The sequence below is a fragment of the Danio rerio genome, chromosome 12 (assembly GCF_052040795.2).
Source record: "Danio rerio strain M-AB ecotype USA chromosome 12, GRCz13ab, whole genome shotgun sequence".
NCBI lineage: Eukaryota > Metazoa > Chordata > Actinopteri > Cypriniformes > Danionidae > Danio > Danio rerio.
The window spans coordinates 17,502,798-17,522,500 of record NC_141032.1 but is presented as its reverse complement, the minus strand read 5'-3'; the positions used below and the strand labels follow the sequence as shown (position 1 = coordinate 17,522,500).

The 19,703-nt window shown below is 43.7% G+C and overlaps 1 long non-coding RNA gene across 2 annotated transcripts; it reads left to right on the top strand.

Annotated features, from left to right (window-relative positions):
* The first annotated feature begins 9,445 nt into the window (after nucleotides 1–9,445).
* On the top strand, nucleotides 9,446–16,924 carry LOC147841342 (uncharacterized). Of its 2 annotated transcripts, none has more exons than XR_015503991.1 (2): nucleotides 9,446–11,324; nucleotides 13,785–16,924. It is a non-coding gene; the product is annotated as an uncharacterized LOC147841342 (long non-coding RNA). The 2 variants fall into 2 exon arrangements; XR_015503990.1 differs by having other exon boundaries at nucleotides 9,670–11,336.
* Nucleotides 16,925–19,703: the final 2,779 nt, after the last annotated feature.

Genomic DNA, 19,703 nt, shown 5'->3' with positions numbered 1-19,703 from the left:
TATCATAATGTCAAATTTAAGACTTTTTAGGGCCTTTTTAAGACTATTAAGTATTAAATTTAAGACCTATATCCAAATATCAAAAACACGCTAGAGAAAATGGAAAATCACAAAATTTGTGATAAAATGAAATTATTTAAATTGAACAGTACTAAAGACAGGATAGATGCACCATTGAACTACAGGAAAAAATAAACAAACCTCTTTAGACTGATTTATACTTTCCTCTGGCACCACATCACACAACACTGACTGTGGGCGCACCTAACGAAACAGACAAAGCTTTTATACTTGATGCGTTTGCCGTTGTGATATTCTTTAAAATGACAGGGGGCAGTCGAAAGAAACCCACTGTAAAGTCAGATGAATATGTCACGGTTGCAAGTTTGTGCGCTTTTCCGGAGTGTATGTTTGATCACGTGGGTTTGTTTTGTTTTGGTTGTCCATGTGTATTTGTTATGCTCACGTGACATGACAACATTCAGCGGGGCTGATTACACACCAGCTGAGGATCATTATTAGCCCTATATCAGGGCGACGTTTCTATGTTTCTTTGTCAGTTCGTTACATCTGTTCTCATGTGTGTTATCTGTGCTCAGGCCCTTGAGGAGAATTTTCTGGACCCTGTTTTCCTGTCTGTTCCTGCCCTGTGTTCGTCTTCCTCCTAGCCTGTTACTTTCTTTGTTTGTCTATTTTGACTTGGTCAAATAAACTTTATTCACTTGCACTTGGATCCTCTTTGACTCTTATTTTTTGAACGTGACAGAACGAACTGACCTTATTATGGATCCAGCGAGTGCATCCCAGATCTCCGAGTTCGTCTCGCACAGCAACGCCAGGATAGACCGTCAGGATGAGGCTTTGGCCACCATGTCACAGGCGATCCAGGCTCTGGTCGGCCAAATGTCGCTGCTTACTTCCCAAGTCCAACAGTTGATCACTGGAGCTGCACAGGCTGACACTGCACCGACTCCGGAGGTGACACCACCAGCGCCTGTGGTTGTTGGTCGCTCTGTTGAACCGCGCCTTCCACCCCCGACCTGCTACTCTGGGGAGCCCCTCTTTTGTCGATCCTTTTTGTCCAAGTGTTCCCTTTATATTACGCTGCAGCCATCATTGTTTGCCACCGAAAAATCCAAGGTAGCGTTTGTCATCACGCTTCTTTCAGGCAAGGCAGCCCAATGGGGAACAACAGCATGGGAACAAAAGCTACCATGATGTGCTACCTTCGACCTGTTCTCCAAAGAGTTAAAGAAGGTCTTTGATCGAGCCGCTTCCGGGAGAGAGGCTGCCCGAGTTCTCGCTGAACTCCGCCAAGGGAATCGGAGCGTGGCGGAGTACTCAATCGAGTTCCGGACCTTAGCCGCTGAATGCGGCTGGAACGCGGAGGCGCAATGGGACATGTTTCTGCACGGATTATCTGACCGGCTTCAGGATGAGATCTATTCGTTAGATCTTCCTAAAACTCTTGACGGGCTAGCTGACTTGGCCATCCGGGTTGACACTAGACTGCGCCGTCAAGAGAGTCGCCTGCAGCAAGGCGGGTTTTCGGAGCTCGTCCCTGACTTTCTGGCCGTGGCTGCGACACCGGAAGTGGTAAACGTTGACCCGGAACCCATGCAGGTGGGTAGATCATGCTTGTCCGTGCAGGAGAAGCGCCGACGGAGATCGGAGGGACTCTGCCTCTACTGTGGTGGGGCGGGGCATCGGGTGGCTTCCTGTCCTGTAAAAGACAACACCCATCAGTAGGTAAGAGGTTACTGATGGGTGAAATTAATATGGACAAATCCTCTACGTCTGCTACTTTACTGCCCGTCTCTTTATCATGGGGTTCCGGAACTCATAACACACAGGCGCTCGTCGATTCCGGGGTGGAAGGAAACTTCATTGACTCTAGTTTCGCTTTCAGTTTCAAACTTCCGGTTATAGCACTATCACAACCCATTGCAGTACGCGCACTCAGTGGACTTTCCCTTCCCACTATCACTCACTCCACCAAACCCATAAAACTGATCACGTCTGGAAATCATGTTGAACACATTTATTTTTTTTTAACAGACTGTTCCAACTCACCTGTGGTTTTAGGTCATCCTTGGTTGATTCTGCATAAACCCCACATTAATTGGGGTCTTAATTCTATATTCTCGTGGAGTGAGAAATGTCATGAGTCTTGTCTTTCGTCTGCTCATTCTGCTGTTTCTTGTTCTGTGTTTCAGGAGGAGCGCATGGACCTGTCAAACGTGCCCAGTGAGTACCTCGACCTGAAGAGAGTGTTCAGTAAGTCTCGAGCTGCTTCTCTGCCTCCTCACCGTCCCTATGACTGTGCAATAGACTTATTGCCAGGTACGTCTCCGCCTAAAGGCAAGTTATACTCTCTTTCTATTCCTGAGAGGGAGGCCATGGAGAAATATATTTCTGATTCTCTAGCGGCCAAGATCATACGGCCCTCTTCTTCACCGGCGGGGGCGGGGTTCTATTTCGTGAAAAAGAAGGATGGGTCTCTTAGACCCTGCATAGACTATCAAGGGCTGAACAGCATCAGGTTGAAGAATACGTATCCTTTGCCGTTGATGTCTTCAGCGTTCGTGCGTCTGCAGGGGGCTTCGTTTTGCACGAAATTAGATCTCCGCAACGCATATCATTTGGTTCGCATGAAGCAGTGCCATGAGTGGAAGACTGCGTTTTTGACCCCCAGGGGGCATTTTGAATATTGTGTTCTTCCGTTCGGGCTTTCTAATGCTCCTGTGGTTTTCCAAGCACTCGTAAATGACGTGTTGCGAGACATGATAGATAAGTTTATTTATGTCTACCTGGATGACATTCTGATTTTTTCTCGTTCTCTTCAGGAACATGTGCAGCACGTCAGGCGAGTGCTTCAGCGGCTGCTAGAGAATGGGCTTTTTGTCAAGGCGGAGAAATTTGTGTTCCATGCACAGTCTGTTCCCTTTCTAGGACACATTGTGTCAGTCGAGGGGGTGCGCATGGATCCAGAGAAGGTTCAGGCTGTGGTAAATTGGCCAATTCCGGAGTCTCGTAAGGCCCTGCAGAGATTTCTGGGCTTTGCTAATTTTTACCGCCGTTTTATTCGCAATTTCAGCCAGCTCGCCGCCCCTCTGACGTCCTAAACCTCCGCCAAGACTCCCTTCAGGTGGTCGAGTGTAGCACAGGCTGCATTCACTAAACTGAAAGGCCGTTTTGTTTCAGCCCCCATTCTGGTGACACCTGATCCAGCCCGGCAGTTCGTGGTGGAGGTTGACACGTCAGAGGTGGGGGTGGGCGCTATCCTGTCCCAGCGCGCCGCCTCGGATGACAGAATTCATCCGTGCGCGTATTTCTCACATCGATTATCTCCCGCAGAACGTAATTACGACATTGGTAATCGGGAGTTGTTGGCTGTCAAACTCGCATTGGAGGAATGGTGTCACTGGTTGGAGGGTTCGGGGGTTCCCTTTATCGTTTGGACCGATCATAAGAACCTCAAATACATCAGGTCCGCCAAACGACTTAACTCCAGGCAGGCTCGTGGGCATTATTCTTCGGACGTTTTGACTTTACCATTTCTTATTGGCCAGGTCCCAAAAACACCAAACCCGACGCGTTATCCCGTCTTTTTGATTCTTCCGAGCACAATCCGTCTCCTGAGCCCATCGTTCCCCAGAGCATTTGTATTTCTGCTGTGACATGGGAGATCGAGAGCAGGGTCCGCACAGCCCTGGATGGGGTAACGCCCCCGGCCGGATGCCCACCCAGTCGTTTGTTTGTGCCGGAGGAGATTCGGTCTGACGTCATTCGGTGGGGACATTCCTCCAAGGTGGCTTATCATCCGGGGGTGAGTCGTACCTTATTTTTGGTTAAACAGCGATTTTGGTGGCCAGCTATGGCACCAAACGCGAGTTTGCGAGTTTGTTTTGGCCTGTTCAAACTGTCTGAGATATAAACAAACAGTGATGCATCAAAGTTTGATTAAAAAAAAACTTAAATAGTTATAAAACTTTAAAATCAAACATTCATTCATTCATTTTCTTTTCAGCCTAGTTCTTTTATTATTCAGGGGTCTCCACAGCAGAATAAACCACCAACTTATCCAGCACATATTTTCGCAGTGGATTCCCTTTCTGTGTCCACGCAGAAACGCTAACTGACCCAGCCAAGGCTAGAACCAGTGACCTTCCTGCTGTTACTGTGTCACCCCGATGACCAACTTTGTAATAATTATAATAAGTTATAAAAATAATAAAAAATAATTAGTTTTAAAATCTTGAGCAATAATAATGATATGACATTGTTCCCAAAATGTCCTACTTCTGTTTATTCTGTCAGGTTCACAAAATAAGAGTCAAAGAGGATCCAAGTGCAAGTGATTAAAGTTTATTTGACCAAGTCAAAATAAACAAACAAACAAAGTGACAGCCTAGGAGGACGACGAACACAGGGCAGGAACAGACAGGAAAACAGGGTCCAGAAAATTCTCCTCAGGGGCCTGAGCACAGATAACACACATAAGAACAGATGTAACGAACTGACAAAGAAACATAGAAACGTCGCCCTGATATAGGGCTAATAATGAGCCGCAGCTGGTGTGTAATAAGCCCCGCTGAATGTCGTCATGTCACGTGAGCATAACTAATACACATGGACAACCAAAACAAAACAAACCCACATGATCAAACATACACTCCGGAAAAGCGCACAAACCTGCAACCGTGACCTTACCCCTCTCCTAAGAGCACCTCCTGGTGCTCCCAGAAGAGCTTACCTGGCGATTGTAATCATCAATAAGAGAGTGATCCAGTATGTCCTTTGCAGGAACCCAACTCCTCTCCTCCGCACCATAACCTTCCCAGTCCACCAAGTACTGAAATCCTCGCCCCCTCCGTCTCGAGTCCAGAATACGCTTAACCGAATAAACGGTCTCCCCATCTACAAGATGCGGCGGGGGGGGAACCGGTGTGGGCGGGTTAATTGCCGAATGAAAAACGGGCTTTAATTTGGAGACATGATACACGGGATGTATTCTCCTGTACGCTGTTTGGCCTGTTGTTTTGGCCTGTTCTGTTTGTGCTGTTTCTAAGACTTCTAATCGCCCTCCTGCTGGACTCCTTCAGCCGCTGTCAGAGCCTTCGAGACCCTGGTCGCACATTTCGCTAGATTTTGTCACTGGTCTCCCGCCATCCAGTGTCAATACGGCTGTTTTGACCGTAGTGGACCGGTTCTCGAAGGCTACACATTTCATTCCTCTGCCCAAATTACCCTCAGCCAGAGAGACAGCGGATGCTGTCATTAATCACGTCTTTCGCATTCATGGCCTCCCGACGGACGTGGTTTCTAACAGGGGGCCCCAGTTTGTCTCTAAATTTTGGAGAGAATTTTGTCATTTATTGGGAGCGACTGTAAGTCTTTCTTCTGGGTTTCATCCTCAGAGTAACGGACAAACAGAGAGGGCCAACCAAGATCTCGAGCGCATGTTACGTTGTTTGGTTTCCCAAAATCCCTCCTCTTGGAGTCAGCAGCTCCCATGGGTGGAGTACGCACACAATTCATTACCAGTGTCGGCTACGGGCCTCTCTCCATTTCAGTGTAGTCTAGGTTACCAGCCACCAGCTTTTCCCAGTCTGGAATCCGAAATCGCGGTCCCCTCCGCCCACGCCTTTGTCCAGAGGTGTCGACGCACTTGGAGCAGGGCCAGACAGACCCTCCTCCAAGTGGGTGCGCGCACTAAGGCTAAAGCCGATCGCCACCGGTTGAAGCCTCCCGTTTACATCGTCGGTCAAAAAGTGTGGCTTTCAACTAAGAATATTCCCTTGCGTTCCGTATGTAATAAACTTGCACCTAAATTCATTGGCCCATTACCTGTCATCAAGATCATTAGTCCGGTGGCAGTCCGCCTTAAACTTCCTCCAGCGTACAGGAGAATACATCCCGTGTTTCATGTTTCCAAATTAAAGCCCGTTTTTCATACGGCAATTAACCTGCCCACACCGGTTATGGTGCGGAGGAGAGGAGTTGGGTTCCTGCAAAGGACATACTGGATCACTCTCTTATTGATGATTACAATCGCCAGGTAAGCTCTTCTGGGAGCACCAGGAGGTGCTCTTAGGAGAGGGGTATTAGTTATGCTCACGTGACATGACGACATTCAGCGGGGCTGATTACACACCAGCTGCGGCTCATTATTAGCCCTATATCAGGGCGACGTTTCTATGTTTCTTTGTCAGTTCGTTACATCTGTTCTTATGTGTGTTATCTGTGCTCAGGCCCCTGAGGAGAATTTTCTGGACCCTGTTTTCCTGTCTGTTTCTGCCCTGTGTTCGTCGTCCTCCTAGCCTGTCACTTTCTTTGTTTGTTTATTTTGACTTGGTCAAATAAACTTTAATCACTTGCACTTGGATCCTCTTTGACTCTTATTTTTTGAACGTGACAGAAAAAACAGAAGTAGGACATTTTGGGAACAATGTCATATCATTAATATTGCTCAAGATTTTAAAACTAATTATTTTTTATTATTTTCATAACTTATTATAATTATTACCAAGTTGGGCATCGGGGTGGCACAGTAACAGCAGGAAGGTCACTGGTTCTAGCCTTGGCTGGGTCAGTTAGCGTTTCTGCGTGGACACAGAAAGGGCATCCACTGCGAAAATATGTGCTGGATAAGTTGGTGGTTTATTCTGCTGTGGAGACCCCTGAATAATAAAAGAACTAGGCTGAAAAGAAAATGAATGTATGAATGTTTGATTTTAAAGTTTTATAACTATTTAAGTTTTTTTTTAATCAAATTTTGATGCATCACTGTTTGTTTATATCTCAGACAGTTCTACTTATTAAAGGTAAATATCAATGACAAGAGAAAACGGGTTGCTCTACAATTATTTTTTTATTATGGCAAGATTTTTTTATTTATTTTACCCACTCAACAATTCACACATTACCGTATGGCAAGTTTCTGTCCTCTACTAAGCTTAAAATAGAATAATGGTCCAACAATCCTATCCATTATCACCAATAAAGCCTAGAAATTGGACATGAGTTTAATGTAGACCAATAGGTTTAAATATTCCTTTCCAGTTATCAAAGACATAATTTGTTACTTAATTTTAGTTTGTAGCTGTTACATTGTTTTAATTTTAAAATTATACATCAGTGTAAAACTTATGAATGGTAAAAAAATATATTCTGTAACATTAAAACCACATGGGTCTCCACCTTTGCCATGGCCTCTTTTTTTGCTTTAACAAACGTACTCCTTAGGTTTTTAACTATGTATGTTGGTCTCATTTGTAGTTGTAATATCGCAAATTTTTTAGTATACCTTGCCCCGAAAGCTCCCCAAAGTATCAATGGTCCTAGAGACACACAAGTGACTCAGGAACAGATAAAGTGGAATGGAAGAGTTTTGAGGGTTTTTTTTTTTTTTTGGCTTGTTAAAACCATATTAATTTTTGAATGTGTTATTGACACAATGATTCGCTTAAATCTGTAAACGATGTCTAAGGTAAAGACAAAGTTCAAGACTAAGATTGTGGAGCCCATCATGTCATCCTGAGCACTTCGAGTGCAAGTTGAAACTGATAAAAGAAAAAAAAAAAAAAAGAAAAAGTTTTATTTTCAGGCAAGCTAATCTCTTTAAACATTAAGTTCAAGTTCATTTATTTATAAAGCACATTTAAAAGCAGTCACAAGACTAACCAAAGTGCTGTACATAAGACAAGATAAAAAAATAATAAGACAGAATATAAAAACATAGAAATAAAGCAAGCGAAATGTCTGTAAAGATATAAAAAATTTGCGGTAGAATGAACTATTAAAATAATCTTAAAAAGCCAAAAAAAAAAACATAAAACATAAAAAGGTATGTTTTAAGATGTGATTTAAAAGTGGATAATGATGGAGCCATTCTGATCTCAAGGGGCAAGGTGTTCCACAACCAAGGACCTGCCACAGAGAAAGCTCTGTCCCCTCTACGTTTTAGCCTAGATTGTGGAACTGACAGAAGATTCTGCTCACTCGACCTAAGAGATCTCACAGGAGTGTAGGGATGAAGCAGCTCTGCGAGATAGGATGGGGCTAGATTATGGAGGGATTTATAAACCAGTAAAAGCACTTTAAAATCAATTCTGAATTTCACAGGCAGCCAATGAAGGCCTCTTAGAAGAGGGGTAATGTGGTCATACATACTTTTCATATGTAATTCTGCAATTACATATAAATCTAGCAGCAGCGTTTTGGACCAGCTGAAGGCGAGAAACCTGGGATTTTGACATTCCACAGTAAAGTGCATTGCAGTAGTCTAATCGTGATGTGATAAAAGCGTGGACAGCCATATCTAGTGTGGTGGGATTTAAGAAGTGTTTAACTTTAGACAGCAGACGTAGTTGATAAAATCTGGAGCCAATAACCGAACTGATCTGTTTGTCAAGTTTCAATGACTCATCAAAGATGACACCCAGATTGCGGACACGGGGCGATCTGAAGGCAGAAAAGCAGCCCAAGTCTAGGAAAGAGGCCTGAATGTTTTCAGTAGGACTGAAGACAATGACCTCTGTTTTATTCTTATTTAATGATAAAAAATTGTGGGACACCCATATTTTGATCTCGTCAAAGCGCCTTAGTAAAGTACTAAGTGCGAGAGGGTCGTTCCTCTTAATAGGTAAGTAAATTTGAGTGTCGTCAGCATAAAAATGGAAAGACACCCCATGACTTCTTAAAATGGCCCCTAGCGGAAGCATATACAATGAAAAAAGTGAGGGAGCTAAGACTGAGCCTTGAGGGAGACCACAAGTGAGATCAGCAAATAAGGATGAGAAGTTACCTAATTTAACTGAAAACTTTCTTTCAGAAAGAAAAGACTTAAACCACTTAAGCACTGTGCCTTTCAAGCCCACAACTGACTCTAATCTAGACAGAAGAATAAAGTGGTCTACAGTATCAAATGCTGCTGACAGATCTAAGAGAACCAGGACCACAGAATCACCAGAGTCAGTGGCTAGCAGGAAATCATTAAATAGACAGAGATGGGGTGAAAATTGTTCAGAATAGAGGGATCCAGTGAAGGCTTTTTGAGAAGTGGAGTGACAGTGGACATTTTAAGTTCATTGGGAAAAAAGCCAGTAGAGAGGCACTTACTGGAAAAAAGGAAGCCAAGCCTGGGCCGACAGCCCAATTTCAATGATGAGTTTTATAAATTTAGGATGGATGATATCATTGGGACAGAAGGAAAGTTTAGTATTAGCAATTCCATTTTTCAGTGATTGTAGAGAAATGGGATCAAAAGCATCCCAATAGACCAGAGGCAAAGTGGGAGGAGGAGGATCAACGGAGGATCAACGAGTTTTGTCCTTAAAATGGATATTTTTTCAGTTTTCAGTGGAGTATCTCAAAAAGCTTTCACATAGAGCATTTGAAGCAATCGGCATTGATTGAACAGCTGGATTTACAACAGAGTGTATGAAAGAAATATCCATGTAGTCACTCTCCAAATATTCTGTTTTGTAACTGTGTCTTATCTTATTGTAAGTTGTCCCTGTACTAGGCGCCTTGACGTTGCGCCTTGACATTCTTGAGCACTGGATAAAATTGTTCTGCCTAACTGAGCTGAATATTTGCACGTATTCATAGCCCATGTAACCCTGAGTATGATGTATAAAAGCTGGGAATACCCCAGACTTCTTTAGAAGAGAGCAATAAACTGTTGGATTCACATCTCTCAGTTGTTGTTGCCTTCCTGGAGCTCCAGCTTACTGAGGAAACACACAGACGATCTGCAATTTATCCCAACAACTTGGTGACCCCCGACGTGATGAAGCTGATCAGGTAAGACATGAATTTGGTTTTGACTACCTGATTAGTTTCATCACTGAACTGAGTGTTCAGGAAGCTGGCAAGACATGAATTTGGTTTGACTGCCTGATAAGCTTCATTACTGAACTGAGTAATCCTTGGCTGGGATTTTCCCTGAAAAGCCAAGAAGAGCGCGCTATACAAAAGTAAAACGATCATTCTGTGTGTTTTCTAGTAAGTATTTACTAACATGGGTGGTTCATACCCCAAGCCTGAGATAGGGGAAGGCCCTAAAGATTGGATGTATCGATGTGGGTGGGGATATTACACTAATCCATGGTTAGATAATCTAGCAGGGTGGACTGAGGCACAAGCGATGCGTCCCTACCCTAGAGATGGGTCATTTGACCCCCATGTGCTAAAACGGGCTCACAAATTAATTTATGAAAGTGAAGGAGATCCCGAATGGGACCATGATTATATGAAAAAGGGTTATGAAATCTGGATGAAGATGATGAGTGTGTGGAATGATAAACAAAATATTAACCTACCAAAAGAGGTAAAGAAATTAATTCCGAAGCCTCTTAAAGGATCAGCATCAAAGATTGAGGTAAAAAGAAAGGAGACACCCAAAGTGCCTCCAGCCCCTGTTGTTACTGTTCCCTCAGTTACAGTTACTGTTCCTACTCCTACCCTCTCCTCCCCCATTCCTGATGAGGGGCAAGGAAAGGCACATCAGAGGATGCCTCTGTATCCTGTACAAGAATTAGAGGGGCTTCGCACAGAGAAACCAGACCAAGGGGATAATCAGGCTTTCCTATGGGTCTCAAAGAAAGGGGGACATGCCGAAGTAACCCCTCCCTCCGCAACACAGCTCAAGGATGTCATTTCACTGCTTCCTGATATGAGCAGGCCAGTAGAATTTGTAGAAACTATGATACGTGTCTCTAGAAATGCACAGCTTACAGGAGCTGATTATAAATTTATATTGATGAACAAAATGGGGTCTCAATATGATGAGACAGCCCTCATTGATGCTGTTCCTTGCTTGTGCTCTAAAAATGATGAGGTTAAACTACAACCCCAGCAAATGATACGTAGAGTAAAAATTAAAGAAGGGGATTATGAGGAACAAGAATACACAAAAGATGTACCGTACTTTTACTGGCGGGATGAACAGGGTGCTATAGATATCCTGAAGCGACAGCTTACTGCTTACCTTGTGGACACTCGTTGTGCTCATAGAGATTTGTCACACGTGACCAGCTGTAAGCAGGAAAAGAAAGAGACAGTTTCTGCCTTCCTCCAGCGTTTTTCCAATGCTTGGATACATCTGGGAGGATTTGATCTCCCTGAAAGGCAGCCACAACCACTGTTTATTTCCACTTTTATTAGTTACTGTACTCCAGATGTTCAGAAGATACTTAAATTTCAATTATCTGATCGATCTCAAATGACTCCAGAACAGCTCAAGCAAAGGCTTCGAACGATGACTGGCGATGGTCTGTTCGATCAAACTTTGAATGTCGCCCTCCTACAAATGGGAGGTGCGCAGCAGGGTGGGTTCCAAGGCTCTAGGCCGGTACCTAATGGGGGGGCACAACCCCGAAGGGAGGGAAAGTGTCATTACTGTGGAAAACAGGGTCATTGGGCCCGAGAATGTAGAAAGAAGCAATCTGATAAGCAGAAAGGAGCCTCCCCTTACCAACAGTGTAATTTTTCCCCAACCCAGGTGCCCAATCAAGGGACACAGGGTCCACAATAGGGGTCCCCACAGAGTCCTGAACCCCCAAACGCAACAATGCTCTCTACTTCTATTATCTCTGTGAAGGGCCAAGAACCAGCCACCCTTCCGGTTGAGGTGCAGGGCAAAATGTATACATTTCTTTTGGACTCTGGGGCAACTCGTTCGTCGTTTGGGGGACAGTATGAGGGTCCTATTTGTGCTTCAACTGTAGATTCTGTGGGAATAGATGGGGTCCCTTTTAAAACTTCTCTGACCCCTCCCCTGCTTGTAAAGGTTGGAAACACAAGGACTATGGTACAGTTTGCATTTATGCCTTCGTGTTCATATAACTTAATGGGACGTGACCTTATGTCCGCATTAGGTGTCACTATGACCTTTAAACATGACCAGCTGGTGGTACACACAACAGATAGTGCTGAGCCCTGTCTGGGCCCACTCAATGGCCTGCCCTTCTTTCTGCATGACAACTTAACTGTTGCAGACCAAGAAGCACTTTCTAGTTTACCTCCTCATCTATGGGCAACCCATAAGGATGACACTGGTCTGGTGGTATGTCCTCCATACGAAGCCACTTTAAAACATAATGTCCCCGTCAGCATAAAACAGTATCCACTAGGTGAGGAAAAGGCTTTGGCCATTGATTCAATAATCGCCTCCTTTTTGAAACAAGGGGTCCTCAGACCCTGTCAAAGCCCTTACAATACCCCTGTTAACCCCGTTCCGAAACCAAATGGTTCTTGGCGGTTCACACAAGATTTACGAAAAATCAATGAGGCCGTAATACCAATAACGCCTGTTGTGCCCGATGTACCAACCATCATGTCTAGTATCAATTGTACACATGATACTTTTTCTGTTGTTGACCTCTTTTCTGCCTTTTTCAGCATTCCTGTAGAAGAGCAGACCCAACCTCTTTTTGCTTTCACCCACAGAGGAATCCAATACACCTGGACCAGGTTACCCCAGGGGTATGTCGACAGTCCAGCCTACTTTTCTGCAGTAGTACATGATTGTTTACAATCATTAAATATGCCTGAAGGGGCTGCTGTCCACCAATATGCTGATGACCTCTTAGTCACAGCACAAAACTATGATACGTGCAAGCATGCAACCATGCTTCTGCTAAATCATCTGGCACACTGTGGGTTTCGAGTTTCCAAAGAGAAGCTACAATTTTGCCAAGACAAGGTAATATATTTAGGTCATCATTTGTCAAAAGGCCAGAGATCATTGACAACAGACCGTATTACATCTATTGCCACACACCCTATCCCCAAAACAAGACAGCAACTACTGTCATTTCTGGGTTTGGTCAATTATTGTAGGCAATGGATCCCTGATTGTTCGCATTATGATCACATTCTCCGCTCATGTGTAGAGCACAAAGAACCACTAACCTCGCCCGTCATTTGGACAGATGAGGCTCGGGCAGCTTTTCATGCTCTAAAGAAGGCTATTTGTTCTGTCCCAGCTTTAGGCTTACCAAATTATGACCTTCCTTTCCATTTGTATGTCCATAATGACGACAGAACCATTGCAGGAGTGTTGGCCCAGCAACACGGGGGTGGCATGAGACCTGTCGCCTACCTGTCAAAGACTTTAGATATAGTGGCTCGGGGCCTCCCCAGATGCTTACAAGCTATTGCTGCCTGTGCAGTCATGGTACAGGATGCAGAGAAAATTGTTCTCTCGCATCCTCTGATTTTGCATTCACCACATCAGGTCACGCATGTATTGAATAACCTCAATACACAGCATTTATCGGCCCAGAGAAGGGCTGGTTATGAACACGTTTTGACTTCTACTGCCAATCTGACTGTGAAAAGCCTGACTGGCCATAGTCATATTGCCGCTGCCCTCCATCACATGTTATCACCATTTGATGATGAACTGTTGGTTGAACAACATGACTGTTTGGAGGAAATCAATGCTGTCTGCTCCATAAGATCTGATTTGGCTGAAAGTCCACTACAACATGGAGAAGTCATTTTTGTAGATGGCTCTTGTTCAAAGCCACAAGATGGCGTCTACCTCTGTGGTTATGCTGTGTGTGCACTGCCTGATCAAGTTATAGAAGCCCGCCCTCTACCTTTTAAGTCCGCACAAGCGGCTGAACTGTATGCCCTTACTCGAGCCTGCATATTATATGCTGACAAACCAGTTACAATCTACACAGACTCTAGATATGCCTTTGGTGTGGCACATGATTTTGGCGCCATCTGGCAATCTAGGGGATTTATTGCCGCTGACGGTAGACCAGTGTCCCATCATACCCTCATAACTGATTTAATAACGGCCTGCCATCTTCCCTCGCAACTGGCCATTGTTAAAACTCAGGGCCATTCGAAGGAACACACTGATGAAGCCAAAGGAAATGCTTTGGCTGACCGACATGCTAAATTAGCAGCACAACAGCCTTTGCCTGAGGACTCTATGCACGTTTCCTTGTTGTCTACAACCTCTGCTTCGGGGATGCTCCCTGACATTGATTTGGCTATGTTACAAGCATCAGCCACTGACGAGGATAAGTCCTTCTGGGACGCCTTTTCTTCCACGTTTGATGAAAAGATGGGTCTATGGCACGACAACACTGGTCGCCTATGTCTCCCACATGTGGCACTGTCATTCCTCGTCCACGAATTTCATGGTGTCACTCATCGTGGACGAAGAGGGGTACATGAAACAATGCGATCTTTGTTTTGTGTCCCAAAATTAGAAACCACCATTAATAACATACTTGACAAATGCCTTATATGCGCTCAATATAATGTATCAAAGCCTGTGGCACAGCACCAACATTTACCAAGACCGATCACACCTTTTTCTGAATGGCAAGTAGATTTTACGCATATGCCCAAGAGGGGACCGTTTAAGTATCTACTGGTTTGCGTGGATAAATTTTCAAAATGGGTAGAAGCTTTTCCTTGCTCAAGGGAAAATGCAAAGGTGGTAACACAGAAATTGATCTCTGAAATTATACCTAGATATGGGATCCCACAAAGTATCGATTCAGATAAAGGAACACCTTTTACATCAAAGGTAACGCAACAATTGGCAACTGAATTAAATATAAATTGGCGTTTCCACATACCCTATCATCCACAATCATCTGGATTTGTGGAGCGAACTAACAGAACCTTGAAAGGAAAGATAAAGAAGGCCTTAAGACAACACGGTCATAAAGATTGGGTAAAAATTTTACCAATAGTACTAGCAGATTTGAGAATGACACCACAAGCAAATTTTGATTCTTTATCACCATATGAGGTGGTCATGGGAAGACCTTTCCCTATCCCATGGCAAGGGGGAATTATGGGAGTGGGTATTGAGCTTTCTAACCACATATCAGAATTCTCAGCGGCCCTAATTCAGAAACTTAATCAGTATTGGGAAAGGGTAACAAAGAAACACCCTGAAATTCCACTTGAGGCAGCACACCCTTTCCAGATAGGGGACAAGGTGCTAATAAAAGATATAAAACCCCAGAAAGATTTAACTGACCCCAAATACGAAGGGCCAGCTGAGGTTCTGGCTGTTACACGCACTGCTGTATTAACTGATCTTTTTCCACAGTGGATCCATGGCACCAGAGTGAAACCATTGAAGTAAATGTCTATGATATGATATTAATCGTTTTTGTTTTGCAGACTACTTCTACTGATAACCCTACTGGGACTGACACAGGCCCACACTGAAGTACACAACTTATTCTGGCAGTATGCTAACTGGACTGCACGACAGACAACCAATGAGTCATGTGTTGTCTGCCAAGAAGTGTTCTCCTCTGCTGTGACTATATCCTTGAAACCTTTGCCTTTTACATGTACTAAACTTGCTTTTTGTACAAATGCTTTGGGAGATATTTATGAGTGGCGCCCCACATGTGTTTCTAACAAGAAAACATGGGAGCCTCTTTGCAAATCAACTAGCAGAAAGAATCATTCTGTTGTAATACCTACACCTAGAACTATGGGTTTGAATATTTTGTTGACGAAACCCCAGGGGTTCACTTTTTCTTTTTGCTTTAATGGGACAAATGGAGGTAATGTATCCACCTTAAGAGCTAAAGATTGTAATATAGTAATTGGCGGAAGGGATCGATTTTCAGGGGTATATTTACCATGGCGAAAGAATAAAAAATATAGTTCTCTACTAAGTGTTTGTCCACGTTACATCCCAGGCACCTGTGAACTGAACAAACTTAAATGTGCTAATATCACAAATGAGACAGCTGTCACGGCATGTTACAACCTGAACAACACATACTGTCAACGCAGCAATGTAACTTGTGTCCCCACTTGGCCGAGACAGGATGCGGTCCTGGCCGATGACTGGTACTGGTATTGTGGGGGAGAAACCATCTTCAACACTTACCCCACCAATTGGACTGGTCTTTGTACTGTGATCCAATTACAACACATGGTCACTGTCATGCATCTTGCCAGACAATTCGGAAGGGAACGGAGGTCAGTTCCCCAGGACGACGTACCCGACGAACACCGTATGAGATCACACTGGACTAGATTCTGGGAGGCTATGATTCCCAGTTTTGGCGTAGCAGATGCCTTAAAACAGCAAGAGATCATGCATTATAGACTGGCCTCTTTTATAAACAGTACCACGGATGCCATTTCTGGACTAAGAGAGGAGATGAGAGCTCTGAGACTAATGACTATGCAAAACAGACTGGCTCTGGACATGCTCTTAGCGGAAAGGGGCGGGGTCTGCTCCCTGGTCGGAGAGAGCCAATGCTGCACTTACGTTCCCGCGGATGATGAGGATCTTGGACGAGTAGGACAAGCTGTAAAGGCGATGAAAAGGATATCATCACAGGTGTATGAGGATGAGATGAAGGAAAGAAATTTTAATTGGGGATGGGGATTTTTAGAAAGCCTGTTTGGATCATTGGCTCCATATGTCTCAATGGTAGTACCGGTACTTATTATTTTCTTATGTGTATGTATTTTTGGTCCATGTCTTCTGAGATGTTTTATGGAACGAATGTATAGGATGGTTAATGCCTTAGGTAAAGGGTTATGAACATTTAGCTATGAATGGAACTGAGGGTAACCATTTAACAAATAGAGTTTATGAGAATATGGTATGATCCAGGCTCTTGTAAGAAACTGAGCCTGGAAGAGGGGATTGAAAGAAATATCCATGTAGTCACTCTCCAAATATTCTGTTTTGTAACTGTGTCTTATCTTATTGTAAGTTGTCCCTGTACTAGGCGCCTTGACGTTGCGCCTTGACATTCTTGAGCACTGGATAAAATTGTTCTGCCTAACTGAGCTGAATATTTGCACGTATTCATAGCCCATGTAACCCTGAGTATGATGTATAAAAGCTGGGAATACCCCAGACTTCTTTAGAAGAGAGCAATAAACTGTTGGATTCACATCTCTCAGTTGTTGTTGCCTTCCTGGAGCTCCAGCTTACTGAGGAAACACACAGACGATCTGCAATTTATCCCAACAGTGTATAACTGAGAACAGAACTTTAGGTGTAGAGTGATTTTCAACAATGATATCAGAAAAGTAAGAAGCCTTGGCAGATTTTGCAGCTGACTGACAAGCTGAGAGACTGTCTTTTAGCATTTCATAAGAAATTTGTAATTTATCCTTTTTCCACTTCGCTCAGCCTTTCTACAGGCTTGGCGGAGCAGACGAGTGTTTGAGTAGTGCCATAAAGCGGATTTGCGTTTTTTGATATGAGGCTTCAAAGGGGCAGTAACATCTAAAACACTCAGCCAGGCCGAGTTTAGGAGACTGAGATGTTTGTCAGCATCCAGGTCAAACAGTGGTAGATCCAAAGAATGTTGAGAGCATGTTTCCAAAAAACACTGATTAAAATTGGCCCCAAATGTAGGAGAGTAGTAACGAGACAGTGTTACATTAACATTAGTAGATAAAAGGAGAGTAGGAAGAGACATGGAAAATAAAATCGCCTTATGATCAGAAAGCGTACAGTCAGAAAACTCTATATCAGAGACAGCAAGACCGTGAGAAAGAACGAGGTCTAGGGTATTGCCTAAAATATGGGTCGGATCTGTTATCCATTGAGCCAGACTAAAAGAGTCAATAAGCGTAAGAAACTCCTTAGATAAAGGGTTTGCCTGACAGCAGACATGAATGATACAATCACCCATTAATAAAAAGTGATCATATTTCATTGCAATATTGCCAATGAATTCTGTGAATTGCTGTATAAAGTCTGAAGCTGAGGACTATAAAATACCGCTAATAGTATAGGACCGTTCCAGTCAAGATGCAAAAGTTCTACTTCAAAGCTGGTGTATGTATCTACTGAAACAGACCGGCAACGGTCTAAAAAAAGAGTCCTTTACAATAGTCACTAAACCACCCCCCTCGGTACAGTCATCAGGAACCAGTTCTGATGAAGGAGTTAAATCACCAACCTTAGTCCATGATTCAGTGATGAACATAAAATCCAAACTGTGCATGGTGAAGAAGTCATTTAGCAGAAAAGTCTTATTTACCAAAGACCGAGCATTTATTTTCGGCGGGGGAAGCCCTTCCGGGGAAAGAGATGATTTGCTTAGTGAGCGTAGATTAGCGGGAGTTACGCCGTCATGACGATAGCAGTGGCTGATCCGAGGAAGGCCATCCAAGTAGACAGGTGACGGAGAGTGCGGTAGAACAGGTTGAAGCCATCTGGGACGTAAAGCCAGCAGTCTCGAGGCTGAAGAGCCATGGCAAAGCGACTCACGGCCGGGACGGAGGCCGGGAAAGAGGGCTTTTACTTTGATGACAAAGCCTCCCCGACGCCCGCGCTTTCTCCTCCGCTTTCTTCTCCGAATGCACGCCGGGATATCCATGACAAATTTGTGTATGTCTGTTTAAAAACGCGCTCGGCATCAAGCTTAACATTGTCCATCACTGAAGCACGAATTTCCATGAGAGAAAGGCGGTCATATTGCAAAACATTTCAAAAACCAAACAGACATCCATGTATACAGAATGAGCAGAAGCAGGAGCAGACGGCATGCCAAATGCACAGGCGCCATCTTGCCCACCATATTAAGTAGCATATTCTATAATAATTATAAATAAAATAATTATTGTAATGTGTGTTAAATTACCATTAATGAAACCAGTCATTGCGACAATTTTGCCTTTTTTATGGTTAATATCAGCGTTTAAAGGGCTTCATTACAAGCACACATCATACAGCAGCTCTCCACAGGACACAATCTTGAAGGACAGTCAGCTAGTGACTTTCCATGAGCTCCCTCTTTTAAAGAAGAAGATGGAATTAACTTCATTGAATAAATATACTTCACAATGTGGTCTTCCGGGTGCTGTTGAACTGAGGTGTGATCTGCTTCAGATGATTGCTCTAATGTGAATAACTGTTTATTTGTTTGAGACAAGTGTGATTTGGCATTGCAGTGTTATCATAGTTATCATAACTCTCCCCAGTCGACTTAAGTGATGTACCACAGGTCCATGTAAAGAATAACACAGAAAATGGGACATGTGCTGTCTGCACCACTTTCCGTCTTTTTAGACTTTTTTGATTTCTCCAAATTCTACAATTTTAGCTTAATCATCTTATTAAGAACACTAGAGTCCAATTGCTACTCAAACACTGTATTACAACAGTAGTCTAATGCAAGAAGGTGTTCACATAAACCAAAAGGATGACCACACCTGTAAGCAAGCTGCTTGTATTGCCAGGACTATTGTAACTCACACTTCACTTGGTTTTTATTGCCCCAAATCTTTCTTTGAACATGCACTGGCACAGAAAAAAACATGTCACCCCTGTGAACAGCAGACAATCCATTGGAAAGGTACACACACTAGACAAATGTGATTGCACTGTTACATCTTTTGTGTGATTAGTGTATTTCCTTTGAATATGCACATTCAGGTTCTTCTTTAGCATAACCCCTGAACGGTGTGGGCATGTAGTCTTTTTATGATCCTTGGAGGCATTGAGAGAAGACTGTAAAGTTGAGGAATTGCACATAGGCAATGCAGGGGTGAACAAGGAGGAAGTCAATGGACATCTCAGTGCAGGTGAGAAAAAGCATGGAGTCCGCTCAGGTGCAGACATCTGCAGAGTAGTCTCAGGTGGAGATGTCTGCAGAGTAAGATCATGTACAGACATGCATGGAGCAGATCCGTACGTCACAGGCTTAGACATTCATGAA